At 38.3% G+C, this 14,602-nt stretch overlaps 1 protein-coding gene across 1 annotated transcript in view; it reads right to left on the bottom strand.

The window, feature by feature from the left end:
• The window catches only part of ULK4 (unc-51 like kinase 4), a gene marked incomplete at its 3' end in the record, with an annotated part of 240,969 nt that overhangs the window by 96,038 nt on the left and 130,329 nt on the right, over nt 1-14,602 (bottom strand). The window lies entirely within an intron of this gene.

Genomic DNA, 14,602 nt, shown 5'->3' with positions numbered 1-14,602 from the left:
ACTTTTGGAAATGGCTAGAAGTTTATCAATCTAATCTCTGTGTATTCAGAACCAGCAATATTTCCCCCTTGTATGCTATTTTTTTTTTATTAATAGTATTAATTTTATTCTTTTCAGTTTGATAACCCTCAGTCATAAAATATACTTATTGGATTTGATTGTATATTTTCATAAGTTAATTTCACACACACATTATTCTGTGTCAAAATGCATCACTCTTAGAAGTCTTTCTTATGCCTGATGATTGCTTCAGTGATTTTTCACAATTTTCTGACGCTATATTGGTAAGAGGAATATGTGAGTGTATATGAAGAAATTTATTTTCCTCTCCTGTATTTAACACACTTGCATACTCAACATGAAAAGGCAATGCAAGCAAAATATTTATTTATTCATGCTAGTGACAGTAATAACTCAGGCAACTTCCAAGAAACCAAAACATGAGAAGCTTTTCCAAATGAGATTCTAGATATAAGCCTGAATACATTTCGAATTTCCCTTCAAGGTTCAGGAACTATTTACTCCATTTTTTTTTACTCAAAGCTAAAATAGAAACATATATCCAATATGAAAGTAACAACATTGATAAAAAATGTTGTATTTCATGTACTGTAGACTTTTCATATACACCTAGATGACTTCCATGCTTCCCTTTCCCGTCAAATCTCTCAACATACTGCAATCACCCAACTACTTCACTGCCATAGGGCCTGCCATTTCTTCTGATCCATCTATCTGACAGTAGGCCTTTGAAAACAGTTCAATTTAAAGGTGAACATGGCAAAAGACTATTGGTCTGAGAATGGGTTAAATATTTCGGATGACAAAAATGACATCAGCCCCTGAATACAGTCAAAGTAACCCTCTACCTGAAAGTTCCTTTAGGAGAAGAGCACTGGTGGCCAAGAACAGTTTATTTTCTCTATCCCTTTACTCAGGTATTGTATTCTTCCTTGGGATTATCCTATGACCAACTAAATACTACAGCTGCTGCTTGACTGTTAGCAGCAATCACATAGAATATATTTTATTATTCTTCTAAGAATATTCTTGCAAGAAATTGTTGAGTTAGACACTCTTAATTTTTATTTCTTGACTAGTCTGATAAAACACAGAATACTCTGAAATGCACCTCCAATGCTACTTGGGAAAGTCCTCTGTTACAGTGGTATAAAGGGTTTGTTATATGAAGAATAAATTTTTTCCTTTAAACATTTAAGTACTGAAGGAAAGGTCTGACAGGCAGAGACTCAAGTGTTTGCTTTGAGCATTAATTTCTGTTTCTGGACTCAAAAGTTAAAATTAAATGTTATTATTTCCTGTAAATACCATGAAATATGGACCTGTGTGTAGGTCTGGGATCCACAGTACAAGGAAGAAATGGAGTTGTTGGACTAAGTCCAGAGGAAGGCCTCCAAAATGATCAGAGTGCTGGAGCACTTCTATCAGGAATGGCTGAGAGAGTTGGGCTTGTTCAGCCTGGAGAACACAAAACTTCAGGGAGATCTTATAGCAACATTCCAGTACCAGAAGGCGCCTAGAAGAACAATGGAGAGGGGCTCCTTATCATCAGGGAGCATTGTGATAGGATAAAGGGTAATGGGTTTGAACTAAAGGAGGGTAGATTTAGATTGAATATTAAGAAGAAAATCTTCCCTATGAGGGTGGTGAGGCACTGGCACAGGCTGCCCAGAGAAGCTGTGGCTACCCTCTCCCTGGCAGCGGTCAAGGCCAGGCTGGATGGGGCTTTGGGAACCTGGTTTAGTGGAGGATGTCCCTGCCCATGACAGGGGGCTGGAATGAGATGATCTTTGAGGTCCTTTCCAAAACAAACCATTCTGTGATATATGTAATAAGGCATAACACATTGACAGGCAAAGAAATATAAAAATATACACAATCTTCAGGCTGGGTGAATTTCCTATTCATACTAGAGCACTATAAACTGGATCATAAGGAGAAGGGACAAGGAAAAGTAGCTCTCAGCCTCTGAAGGAATGTAGTTTCCTGTGAAACCCTAATATATATATATATACACACACATGCACACTCCCCCCAAGAGCCCCAAAGTTCTATTTACTTTACATAGCACTTTGAGATGTCATTTATGATTTCTATAAAGAATACAATAAATATCTGTTCCTCTAAAATTCTGAAATACAGCCTGATAAATTTAAAAGCAATGTTGCAAAGTATAAACACTACATTCTTCAAAAGACAAGGTAACAATACGGAAAAGAGACACCATAAAGCCAGAGCACCAAAAATAAATTTGAAGCTATTTTCTACAGATAGCTGAAGGGTAGGAAAAGCAGTTTTTCAAGAGATCAACAATGTGTTTATCTGGTAGTCTATCGTCATGGTATCTTATTTATTCTCCTAAAGAACATTTAGAAAACAATACATTATAAAGTAGGGATGACTATTTGTATTGCTGAAGATAACGATGCATATACTAAAAATATAAAATTAATAAAAGCAAAAATATTCCATGCCAAAATGAGAGCTGACTCAGATATCTTCTTCAAAAGTACAACATTTCTAATACTGCTCCATATATTTAAAGTTAACATCTTCTACTAAAATTCCCTCTGAATTATACAGGAAAAGCTGGTACTTGCTTAAAATAGCAATCTTTTGCATTCACCAGGTTAGTAACATTAAAATGAAGCCATCTTTGCTTATAAGGAAGATCTATTATACTATGCAACTGTACTGAAGGATTAGCACTGATACTTTTACCTATTTCAAAGCACATAGAACAAAACTTACCTTACCCTAAACAGATATAAACTGGAATTCAAGATGCAACATAGATATGTTATTGAAGGAAAATGACCTCTTAATGAATAAAATAATCTCACAAATGGTATACTCAGCTGTACTACGATATGTATCATAGATGGATTGTGACAAGATACTAGGTTTCAAGAAGCTACAGGTATGCTGATTGCTGTTAGACTCTACTGTAAAGGTTGATATAAAAATATTTAACTTCTTCATAATCCATCAAGGAGCAAAGCTGATCTAATTTGTGTGCACAGCACCACAGACTGTGGACATTTAATGAACAGTGCACTTGACAGCTTTAATAAAACATAGCATTTGCCAGCAGAGATAATTAGAATTGAAGCAGCAAAATTCTACTGTTTGGCAACACAGATGAAACAACTTCATTAAAATGTACAGCTTCAGTGAATGAAAGGAAGGAAAGCACTGGACCCTGAAGAATTAGCCTTCTCAAAACTAATTGCTTCAGTGCTTAAAAAGGACAGCTATGAAATACCAAGGGCATAACAAGGAAATACTAGTATTAAAAAAAAAAAAAAGGAATCACAGAAGATAAATCAGGCTTTTCAAATAAGACTGCACTGTATTTAGGCCATTAAACTTTTCATTCTAATTTTGAAGGGCTGTACATTAACAAAAGAAATAATTTGAAATGTTTTAAGCCAGTTAGGTAGGAGGGTGTGATTTGGCAAAGTGAGAGTATGAATCTTGAAAAGATACCATGGCTAAAGCTGCCATTTCTCTTCCTTTAAGTGGATTAGAACTTAGAACAGCATAGCTAAGCGACAGTATTTTAATTACATCTTAAGATAACAAAAGAGATAGCAATTGTGATAACAAGTTACCAATTTGGCAGGCTTCACATACATGCCTCCTACTCATGTATCTAGGAATCTAGAAGAAAAGTGCTAAATGCTATGTTTAGAGATATGCTGCAATTAAATCTATCAGCCATTATATACTGCAGTACTACTGCTCATTCAGCATAGAGAGATGAACTATAAAGAGGCTTTCCTTCTCAAGTTTACATATGACCCATGAATGTAAGTTAAGTAAATAAGGGGATGTAAAAAAAATGAAGGCTTTGTTTCTCATACACTGGATCAATTTAAAGACGATAATTATGGAAATGAACCCTATCAAATTATATTTACTAAGAGATGCCATTTCTCTGTGATGATCCTTTAGCATGCTATAGGTGAGATAAACCAAAGCATTGATGCCAACGATTCTAGCAAGAGCACAGTAATATTACATTCAAACTAACTAATTTTAATATATTGTATTACTTTGCATACATGAAATAGAGAATCAGAAATTTTTCTGTACACAACATTAAAACCCTTCTTCTGTATGAAATGGTATTATTATCATGAGACTATAGGGGACATTCACAACAGCACATGACCTATTCTTCAATCACAAGACGAAGCCCACTGAGAAACAAATTTAATCCAGCTACATATGTAGCCGGTTAATCTGGTCTTTAACACTTGTGGGTTTTGAGGCATAAAACCAGCTATGCATGAACTGAAAGCTTATAATATGAAATTAAAGTAATAGTATTCTTCTTATTGATGACCTAAGTGAAAAGTAAGTGCAGCCACGTGTCTTCCTACTCTGTTTTTCAAGAACCACCCTTTTTCAAAAGCACAGATCTAACACAGCTCGTATTTCAAACTGTTTTCCTCTGGTTATGATTGTATGATAACACGTAACTACTCATCCGGTAACAAGTTTCTGGGATAACCATGCTTCTCAGATGTATCACCACAGTGATATATTCAGTCCACACATGAACATCAGAAGTTTTGCAACTTCTTCAGGAATTTCTGATGGAATATTGGGGGGTCAGGGGGAGGGGAGGAAAAAAAGGAAAGCAAAGAGAGTCTGTATTCTTAGTCACCAAATATTTAGGCAAAGTCAATCAAAGGAGTGATGAAGGAGAAAGAATAGCATTAATAAAACCTAGAATGTCAAGTACTAGCCAACAGAAAGCAGCAGTATTAGTCTTAATTTTGTCCTCCTGCCCACTGCAGCAAGTGACGAAAAATTTCACAAGGTGCTTTTTGAGAAGCATCTCAATTTTTGAGAAATACATCCATTTACTAGTGTGTTCTCTTGCTGTACCTAAGTTTGGGTTTTCAGAGACCTAACAATCTTTCTTTTTAGTCTGGAACTCATTTGTTACATCCTTTTCAGTTCCTGAAATTCCTTATCTTGGAGACAAGCATGCAATTTTATCTGTGTTAGTCAGAATCTCATGAGGCTCAAGGAGGAAAGGTGACATTTACAACAAACAGAGCTCTAAAGAACATTATGCCTGTAGAATGAAGACATAAAATGTATTACTTTTAGAAAACCACCTTCTGTTGAGATCATACAAGTACAAACATTAAGAACTGAAAACATAAATAAGTCCAATATCCTTTCCCCTCTCATTTTATTCCCAAATCCTGGGAGAATATAAGTTCAAAGAATGGACATGTGAACAAGAACAGTATTTTTAACACCATCTGTTAATAGGACAACTACTTTACCTCCTTTAACAGGACGGACCACTTCATCTTTCAAACTTGTAGAAGTTGAATAAACCACACCAATCCACAAAGGAAAAATTAAGTAGTGAGTTAGGGATTACAAAACTGTCCTGTGCCAGCAAGCATGAGATTTCTAAAGAAACGAGAAGTGAAGAACACCTAAATCTGTTTAGATAGGAGATAGACAGTTTTCAAGGTTAAGAGAGAAAACATATGAAGGCATCATAAATACTACTTTATACACGATGAAAAGAGAAAGATGTCAGGATATCAATACACTTCTAAAATTAACTTATAATATTTATCATGCAAACTACCGGAGTCCCAAATCTTGAGTAAGAATTTCTTTTTGTCCTTGCTTTTGCTTTGTATTTATCTGACAAAAACAGCAATTGGCATAGAAGTTTGTATTAGTCAATTTTCAGTGAATCAGTCACCTTGAGGTGGGGTTGGCGGAATGATCAACAAACCAAGGAGAGAACACTAATGGTCTGATTCAGTGACACACCATTTTTCGTCAAATTTTTTGATAAAGACAGGATAACTGTTGTTGCAACACAAAACAATAACCAGCAATGCAATCTTACATTCTGTTACAGATCAAGTGCCAAAGAACTATGTAGCATATCTCTAAATGCAATACTCTTTCTTCTTCTGAAGGCTTGAAAAGTTGAAGTCAAGACTCAATAACCAGGCTGGTTATTAAGCAGGTATTATTTATTGCAGAACTGGGCACACGGGGGATCGCTTCTCCTAATGTGAGTGCCATTTAAAGCAAAATTTCTCGTATTTATACAGATCAGTTATACATATTTATTGTATTTCTTTAAAAAGGCAGGATTATGCAAATTATTTCCATTAAGTCATTCACATTAACTCCTCCCAGATAGAGCATGTTCAGTGGGGTCTGAACACCAGACATAGACTAGTTAGGAGTCCCTTTTTAGCTGAAAACAAGATATACTCTGTCTCTTAATTGGTGGTTGGTGTAATTTATTAATTCCCTATCTTCACTTTCTTTATCTTCAAGGCTGTTCCACTGTTATGGTTGAATTTTGTAGCTACTCTAGCAAAACAGCTCAAACAGCTATGCCTACATTCTACTAAAATCTAAAATATATAAATACTTTCTATTCTCCTTATATTAAAGATATATTAATTGTTTCTTAAGCTATATTTATCTATCCAGTATTATTATGCATCATTCAATCACTTCCTACAGAATTGCACCTAAATTTCTTTCAGCAATGAAACCTCAAAACTTCTTTTGCTCCTGAAAACCTTAAAGAAAGAACTTTCTCCAGGGAAATTTTCTTCACTGTCAACAGAGGGAGCCTGAGCAGACTCCTCTCTGAGTCAGGCTCCTTCACAGGAAGCATGCTCCAAAGCAATTTCCCATAAAAACATCATTTTCCCCATTACCTAGAAAGAAGTGTCCCAGCAAACAGCTTTCTGACTATGAAAGCTATGCATTTTAAACAACACTCAGAAACTCCTCTGAAGGAAAAATTTGCTCAAGGCCAAAGAGGGAATATGGAAAAGAAGCTATGTATGTATCTGACTCTGGGGGGTTCTTCCTTCTATCATGGAAGATCCCAGTACCCTGGTAGCATTCCTGCCAGCGTGTTCTGAAGCAACAAAGCTCTGGAAGTAATTGATACCACAAAGAAGCAACTTGATATTAAATGCCATAAATCTGTAGGGGTCTTGAAAACTCAAGTATCAGTGAGGCATTTGAACTGCAAAGTTGTTTGGGAGCGGCAATCAACTATTACACCAAGAAATTTCCATACCAAAATATTCACTTGTCAGACTTGTGTTTTCAGCCTTAATTAAAAGCCAGTTCTTAAACAACTTCAGAATGACAGATACCAATCAACTGATATTTTTTTCCCACATGGATTTTGCCTTGATGTAGAAGACACTTTGCCACTAGGAGAAAAGAGGCTTAGATGAGTTCGGGGAATTTGCTAGTGACATTTTTCATTGAGGGACCACAGATTCATTAGACCTATCCAAAGGATCATATTAAAATTTTGATGGGAAAAAGTTTGAAGGGTCCAGAATGGAATTTCCACTGAAAATCATGAAGAGAGACACATGTGGAATAGTAAGGGCACTCATCTAGGATATTAACAATTTAATCTCAAAGTTTCTACTGGAATTGGGTTGTGCAGGGTTGCTGGCCTTCACTCTGCATTCCAAAATCCAACATCAACTGTTAAGGAATGGGTCTCTTACTTCTCCCTTCTCTGTAACTAACTAGTTGATAAATTAGTAGTTAAAGCGGAAATTGAGACTTAGTGATTATACTACCTACTGAAGTGAGCAATCTCCAGATCGAAATACCTTTCCCAAAATTTTCTTCAACAACTGGGGAGGGGAACCAAAACCAAACCAAAAAACCCCACAATCCTAAGCAAAGTCTAAACTTTTCTGATCAAGTAGAAAGTGAGGAGACTTAAACTAAGTGGTGCTAGAGAAAAATGTGTTGAATAAGAAGCCTTGGGCTCACAAAGAAACACTGAGAAATGGAACCTGTCTGAATGAGGACAGATTGCTTTTTCCCTACAATAATTTATTTGGGATGGGGGGCTATGTACTCATGTATTGGGTTTGTGTGACAAGCTTTTGGTAGCAGGGGTGTACGGGGCTGGCTTCTGCTACAAACTTCCCCCATGTCTGATACAGCCAATGCTGGCTGGCTCCAAGATGGACCTGCCACTGGATAAGGTCAAGCTCATCAGTGATGGTGGTAGTACCTCTAGGATAACATGTCAAAAGAAACCTACTAAGGGAACAGCATCCAGGAGAGAGGAGTAAGAATATGTGAGAGAGGACTAAGAATATGCGAGAACAACCACCCTGCAAACCTGGTCAGTGAAAAAGGAGACGCAGGATGTGCTTCAGGCACTGGAACAGACATTTTCCTGCAGTCCCTGGAAAAGACCATGGTGAAGCAGGCTGTCTGCCCTGCTTCAGGAGGATTGATGGTGGAGCAGATACCCACTTGTAGCCCATGGAGGACCCCATCCCAGAGCAGGTGAATGCCCTCAAAGGAGGCCTCTGGCCCTGTTGGAAGCCCACACTGGAGCAGGCTCCTGTCAGGACCTGTGGCCCCATGGGGGACCCACACTGAAGCAGTCTGGTCCTGAAGGTCTGCACCCCATGGAAAGGACCCATGCTGGAGCAGTTGGTGAAGAACTGCAGCCCATGGGAAGGACTCACATTGGACAAATTGGTAGAGGACTGCCTCCTTTGCATGGGACCCCAAGGCTGGAGCAAGGGAAGAATGTGAGAAGTCCTCCTCCTGAGGAGGAAGGAGTAACAGAGACAACTGTCATGGTTTCACCCTGGCTGAGAGCCGAGATCCACACAGCTGCCTGCTCCTTAAAGGAAAAGAGCAGGGAAAAGGGAAGAGTGGGAGTGAGAAGTAAGGGAAGGGAAAAGGACGGGGCAAATAACCCCAAAGTCAAGAAATTAAGACGCCCGTGGGTTGGGATAAGGATAGTTTACTAAGATAACAGAAAGATACAATGTAACAATGCTAACAGGACTTCAAAGCAAAAATATATGGAACTGTTGATACACAATGCAGTTTCTCACCAAACCACACAACTCAGGCCGTGCCACCCAGAGCCGTCCCGGAACCCGACCGTCCCCCAAGAACCGCGCGTCCCGGAGCCGCCCCAGGCCTTCCTCCCGTCAGCCCCCGATATCTTGGGCAGGACGTAACTGGCGTGGAATACTCTCTTTGGTCAGTTGGGTCACCTGTCCTGGCTTTGCCCCTCCTTTCTCATTAAGAGCTGAGAAAGTCCTTGACTGTCTGACAGCAATTAACAACATCAGGGTGTTATCAGCACTACTCCCATTTTAACTCCCAAACACAGCATTCCATCCGCTGTTACAAATGAAATTAACTCTATCCTGACCAAAACCAGGACAAATTGGTAGAGGACTGCCTCTACCAATCTAGAGGAAGAACGTGAGAAGTCCTCCTCCTGAGGAGGAAGGAGTAACAGAGACAACTTGTGATGAACTGACCACAACCCACATTCCCCGTCCCACTGTGCCACTGAGGAAAGGAAGCAGAAAAAATGGGAGTGAAGTTAAATCCACCTTCTGTCCACCCCACCATTCTTCCTGAGCTTGAAGTGTGATTTTCTCATTACCCTACTCATTATAAATTAATTTCCCCAAGTTGAGCCTGATTTGCCCATGATGGCAATTGCTCAATGATCTCTCCCTGTCCTTACCTCGACCCAGGAGCTTTTCATTATATTTTCTTTCCCCTGTCCAGCTGAGGAGGGGAGTGAGAAACCAGCTTTGGCGAGCACCTGGTGTCCAGCCAGGGTCAAACCCACTACAGTCATGCTGTCAAAAGTGGAAGGAAAAATGAATTTACATAGTTAATTTTGGTCTTTTACTCTTTGCCTTATTACGCCTTCAAGTCCCAGAATATCATTGAGTTAAATATATTGCTTTTTCACACATTCACCTTTACTCAATCTGTAAATGCAACAGAAAATGTCGATAATGTAATTTCAATAAATTAATTAAATTTGAAAACAATGGAGGGCTGTTACATCAAAAGGATGCATCTGCTGAATCTTCTGTTACGAGATTCATGGTATAGTCTGATTACATATGGCATCTTCTAAATAATGGTATTATTTCTTATTTTCTATTATCAGGCTTTTTAGAGATTATAATCTAATGAGTTAATTACTGGTCTGAAAAAAATTAAGAAATTTTCACTTTTTTTTTTAAGGCAGCCTGTTACTCAATCTTGGACACCAGGTCAGAGTTTTTGCATTTTCCCAGAAACACCTGCATTTCAAAAATAAACATACTCAGACTGTATCAGCTATCAAGACTTCACTCAGATCAAAGTACACATCCTACTGCATACGGATGTCCTAGCAAATTCGTTTCCCAGCATTTCCCCACTCCAGTTATTCCTATAGCAACAAATTACATCTTCTGCTAGTGTATACCAAGGCACCAAGCCACAAGGCAGGAAGCGGGAGCGCTAACAATATTCCTCATTGAACAGGCTAGCAGAGGTGCTGAAGAGTAATGCAGCCCACATTATCATCCCATGAGAGAGAGCACATCACTTTCATGTTCCTGTCCTGGGCTTAGACAGGCAAGCAATTATGCTCTAAGCAAACAGTATTCCTACTATGACACTAGGAAAACAAGCTGAGAGAAATTATGAACTGATTGCTATAAGTGAAAACTCTATCTAGCAAAACACTGTGTTAGGTGTACAGAAAAAAAATTAATGTTAAGTAACTCTACTCATCATCACAGTGGTTTTTTATGGTGTTATACCCAACATTAACTCTCAAGAGTGAAACTGTATGCTTAAGAATGAAATTCATAGATGCTCTAAAGAAATACCATAGGGAGATTTTATTTGCTATGATTTTTCTTTGCTTAATATTCATGGTCAAGACAAGCCAATGCATGATTGGCTCACCACTTCAATTGTAACAACTCCCTTTCAAATCACCAGCTTCCTCCCTTCCTTCTGACACTGCAGAAGGCAACAGAACTGGTTATGTCCTCCACTTAGTACTATTGTTTCCACACAACAGAAGACTGAAAAAAAAGTAGTGATTGGTTAGTTGGCTTTGGGTTTTTATTAATCAATTAATTAAGGACCATAAACGTTAGCAGACCATTACTATAATCATATTATTAAATACTTAAAAATCCAGAAAATTAAAAATATTTTATGTCAATTACAATTTCTCTACGAAATATAGGAATAGGGTTTAATGAGTAAACTATCTTTGTAAAGTTTCTTATTCTATAAATTAGTGGTATATAACCTCTGCTCTCAACTTGATCTGAAGTTAATGTTCCCTGATAAACAGTATGTATGCTACCCAAACACAGAATCACAGAATCATAGGGGTTGGAAGGGACCTTGAGAGATCATCAGGTCCAACCCCCCTGCCAGAGCAGCTCCCTAGCACATATTGCACAGATAGGTGTCCAGATGGGACACTTCCATACCCCACTTATCAGTGTTATCTTGGCATCCATTCAAGAACTCAAGGATGAATGCATTTTCTTCTTATGCCAAGCTGTATATAAAAAGTGCTGGGGTGAAAGTGAAAATCAATGGTCTGAACGGAATTGAACAGTGACACTGGAGCAAAAATTCAGAATTTGAAGGCAAGATTACAGTTCCTAACTGCGTGCACACCACAGTGAATAAAACTCTCCTAAGTGGATCTGATACACACATTTAAGCTAAATAAGACTTCAAGTATTTGCTACCCCTCAACGTCAGCTTGCAAAAATAATTACTGTGAAGTCCAGGCCTAAGAAATGCAGTGTTCAGAGCCACCAAAAATCTCACTGCTCTCAGAGAAACAAGTCCGGTACTAAGAGCCACATCTGGGAATATAGGGAAATTTGGATTCATAGCCAGACAACTTCTGAACTAGAACAAATTAAAAAAAATAAGAAACTATGCTTCCTTTATTTTATAGAAATACTAGACTCATGCTTTCTCTTGTAGACACACAAGAGGAAGGAAACTTACCGTTATCCAAAAATCTCCCACAAAGATCTGACCCAGTCAGCCTAACTTAGTGTTTAACAAACAAGCCACTGACCCTATTCTTTAATGAAATTCTGTGCCAGGTTAACAGGATTTTGCTAATACTGCTTACCAGAAGGAACAGAATGTAGTTAGGGTGAGAAATACATGCATGTAGAGACTAAGAAGAAAGAACGTAAAGGCTAAATGACAGTACTTTCTCCTTGCTTAAATTGTTCCAGGACATTGCTGCAGTTTCCAGACCCCAGAGTTTGCTTTTAAATTAGTTCTGCGTGTGGTGGCAGAACCAGACAGTATATGTATTGTGGTTATGTGGGTCTGAGACAGAAATACCATTTTTCCTTTCATCGTGATCTTTATGCTTTTGTTTTCTTCCTGTTTTGCATTTAATACTTATACTATCTCTAGCTGTGACCCTAGAAAAAGTGAACGTGATGGAGTTGACTATAGTAGGTCATATTTCAGGTACGTATTTCAGCAAAACACTTATGAAGTGACAGCCCCATTTTAGCTCTATAAAACACTGAATGCAACATCAGTCACAGGAATCATATCCTCCAGTTACTGGAATTTGCTGATATTGGAAGACAACAGTTTCCTTAGTTGGCAGTGGTCTGCCAGTGATGCTAGACTATGAAGCAGAACCAGAACTGATAAGGAAGTAAAATGGAGAAAGAAATGACAGCTAGGCCAGAATGTAAATAAAACCATAATAATAATCATTATGATAATAATTATTATTCAAAATAGAGTTGCAATATGAGATTTATAATAATATAAATTTATATGTGCTAATAGATTACTATTCTTGTAAATTTAAGATAGCTCCTAAAGTAAATGAGAGCAGATTTAGGTTAGATATAAGGAAGAAATTCTTCACTATAAGGGTGGTGAGGCACTGGCACAGGCTGCCCAGAGAAATTTTGGCTGCCTCCTCCCTGGAAGTATTAAAGGTCAGGCTGGACAGGGCTTTGGGCAACCTGGTCTAGCAAAAGATGCCTCTGCCCAAGGCAGGGGATTTAGAACGAGGTGACCCTTAAAGGTTCCTCCAACCCAAACCATTCTACGGTTCTATGACTTAGTCACTTCAGTGCAACATCCACATTTTCACATAGCATCTGCTGCTAAATAAAAAGGCACAGACATAAAACACAAACAGTTCACATCACCCAGAACATTAAACTAAGATGACAGAAAAACTACTGGGTGTATAAAGAAAGAAAGTATAGCACAATGAATTTTGTAATGGCCCGAGTCTTGCTCCCACGGCAGCAATCTCAACAGTGCCAGGTAATGGACAGTTTGAAAAAGTGATGGTACAGACATACCCAGTACTACATGATCAGCTGGTACCCCACTGGTACTCCTTGAGGCACTTGCTGAGCACAGGCCAAGCACCACTTCTGAAAACTCTCACTTTCCATTGCTCAAAGACAGAATCAAGAATGACTAGCAGGAGCAAAAATTGTTAAACTCTAAACAAGTCCTATTTATTTCACAACAAGAAGTAGTTATTCTGCATTTTATTAACAACATGTTGAACACCATTTATCATGTACATCTTTCCAGAGTAATCCCCAAATGATGTATTAGAGTTTTCTTCATAGTCTTGTCCGACGTCTTCCCCCCAAATCTTTTCTATTCAGGTTCCTACATATGGATTCAATAAATGAACTTTAGGAAGACAGGCTTGGAAGTTTCTATATGTTACAAAAATAAATTGTAGTTAATGGTATTAATATTCCAGTCATTGAATCATGTTTTCTTCACAGCATAGGTTCAAATCAAACCTTTCTGCTTTTCATGACTTATCTCCTGAAAGCAGGGGAGATACACTACGAAGGCACTGCAAATATACTGCTTTCAACCTTGCTTTTTCTCCCCCTCAGGTAGCTCATTTAAGTAATAAACAGATGCTAAATGATTATATGAGAATTTACGTCTCTTGCTTTAAAAGGGGGACAGGATACACCAAGTATGTATGTACACACAATTTTCTTGTAAAATTCTTATTTTAACTATGCCATACAAAATTCAAATGAAACTTTTCTAGCAACATGGACAAACAAATGACTTGAGACTCTACATGCTTCAAACCAGCTAGATGTTCCACTCCCTTAAATGTTCAAGACTTCAAAAAAGGTGTTCCCAGTCTGCATTGAAACATTCCCTAGGTTCTCACACTAAATGAACTTCACAGTGGTTCATTCTCTCACATGAAGAGTGAAGGACTCAAGTTCTTCTGTTTTTCCTCATGTTAAGTGAAAGTCCAGATCATCAGAAGCCTCTGCTACAATGAAAATTTAATACATACAAACTGATGCAACTTCAGTAGGAGATGGAGCGAGATACTTGTAAAATATCTTGGCTAGTAGTCAAAATTTCAAGCTTCAGAAACCCAGCATCAGCCATTCCCTCTGGCTGATTCTGAACTTGGCCCCTTCCCCATAAGCATTCCTGATTAATCGGCTACAGGCTACCATGAGGCCTGATTTTCTCCTCTGCCTCCCACGCCACTGTGCAGAAATTTCACCCTGAACACAAGCAACCTCTCTCAGTGAAACTGGAATAATATTATCAAACACTGATATAGCCCAAATATCTCCTTCCTCAAACACCACACTCAAGTCCTGGGAACCATGGAGCCATGACCAGTTCCTACCAGCACAATACTGCTGCTCTGCTCAAGTTG

This window comes from Gallinula chloropus (genome assembly GCF_964237585.1).
Source record: "Gallinula chloropus genome assembly, chromosome: 2".
Taxonomy (NCBI): Eukaryota; Metazoa; Chordata; class Aves; order Gruiformes; family Rallidae; genus Gallinula; species Gallinula chloropus.
The sequence above is the reverse complement of the archived record's forward strand: the minus strand, read 5'-3'. Positions and strand labels throughout refer to the sequence as shown.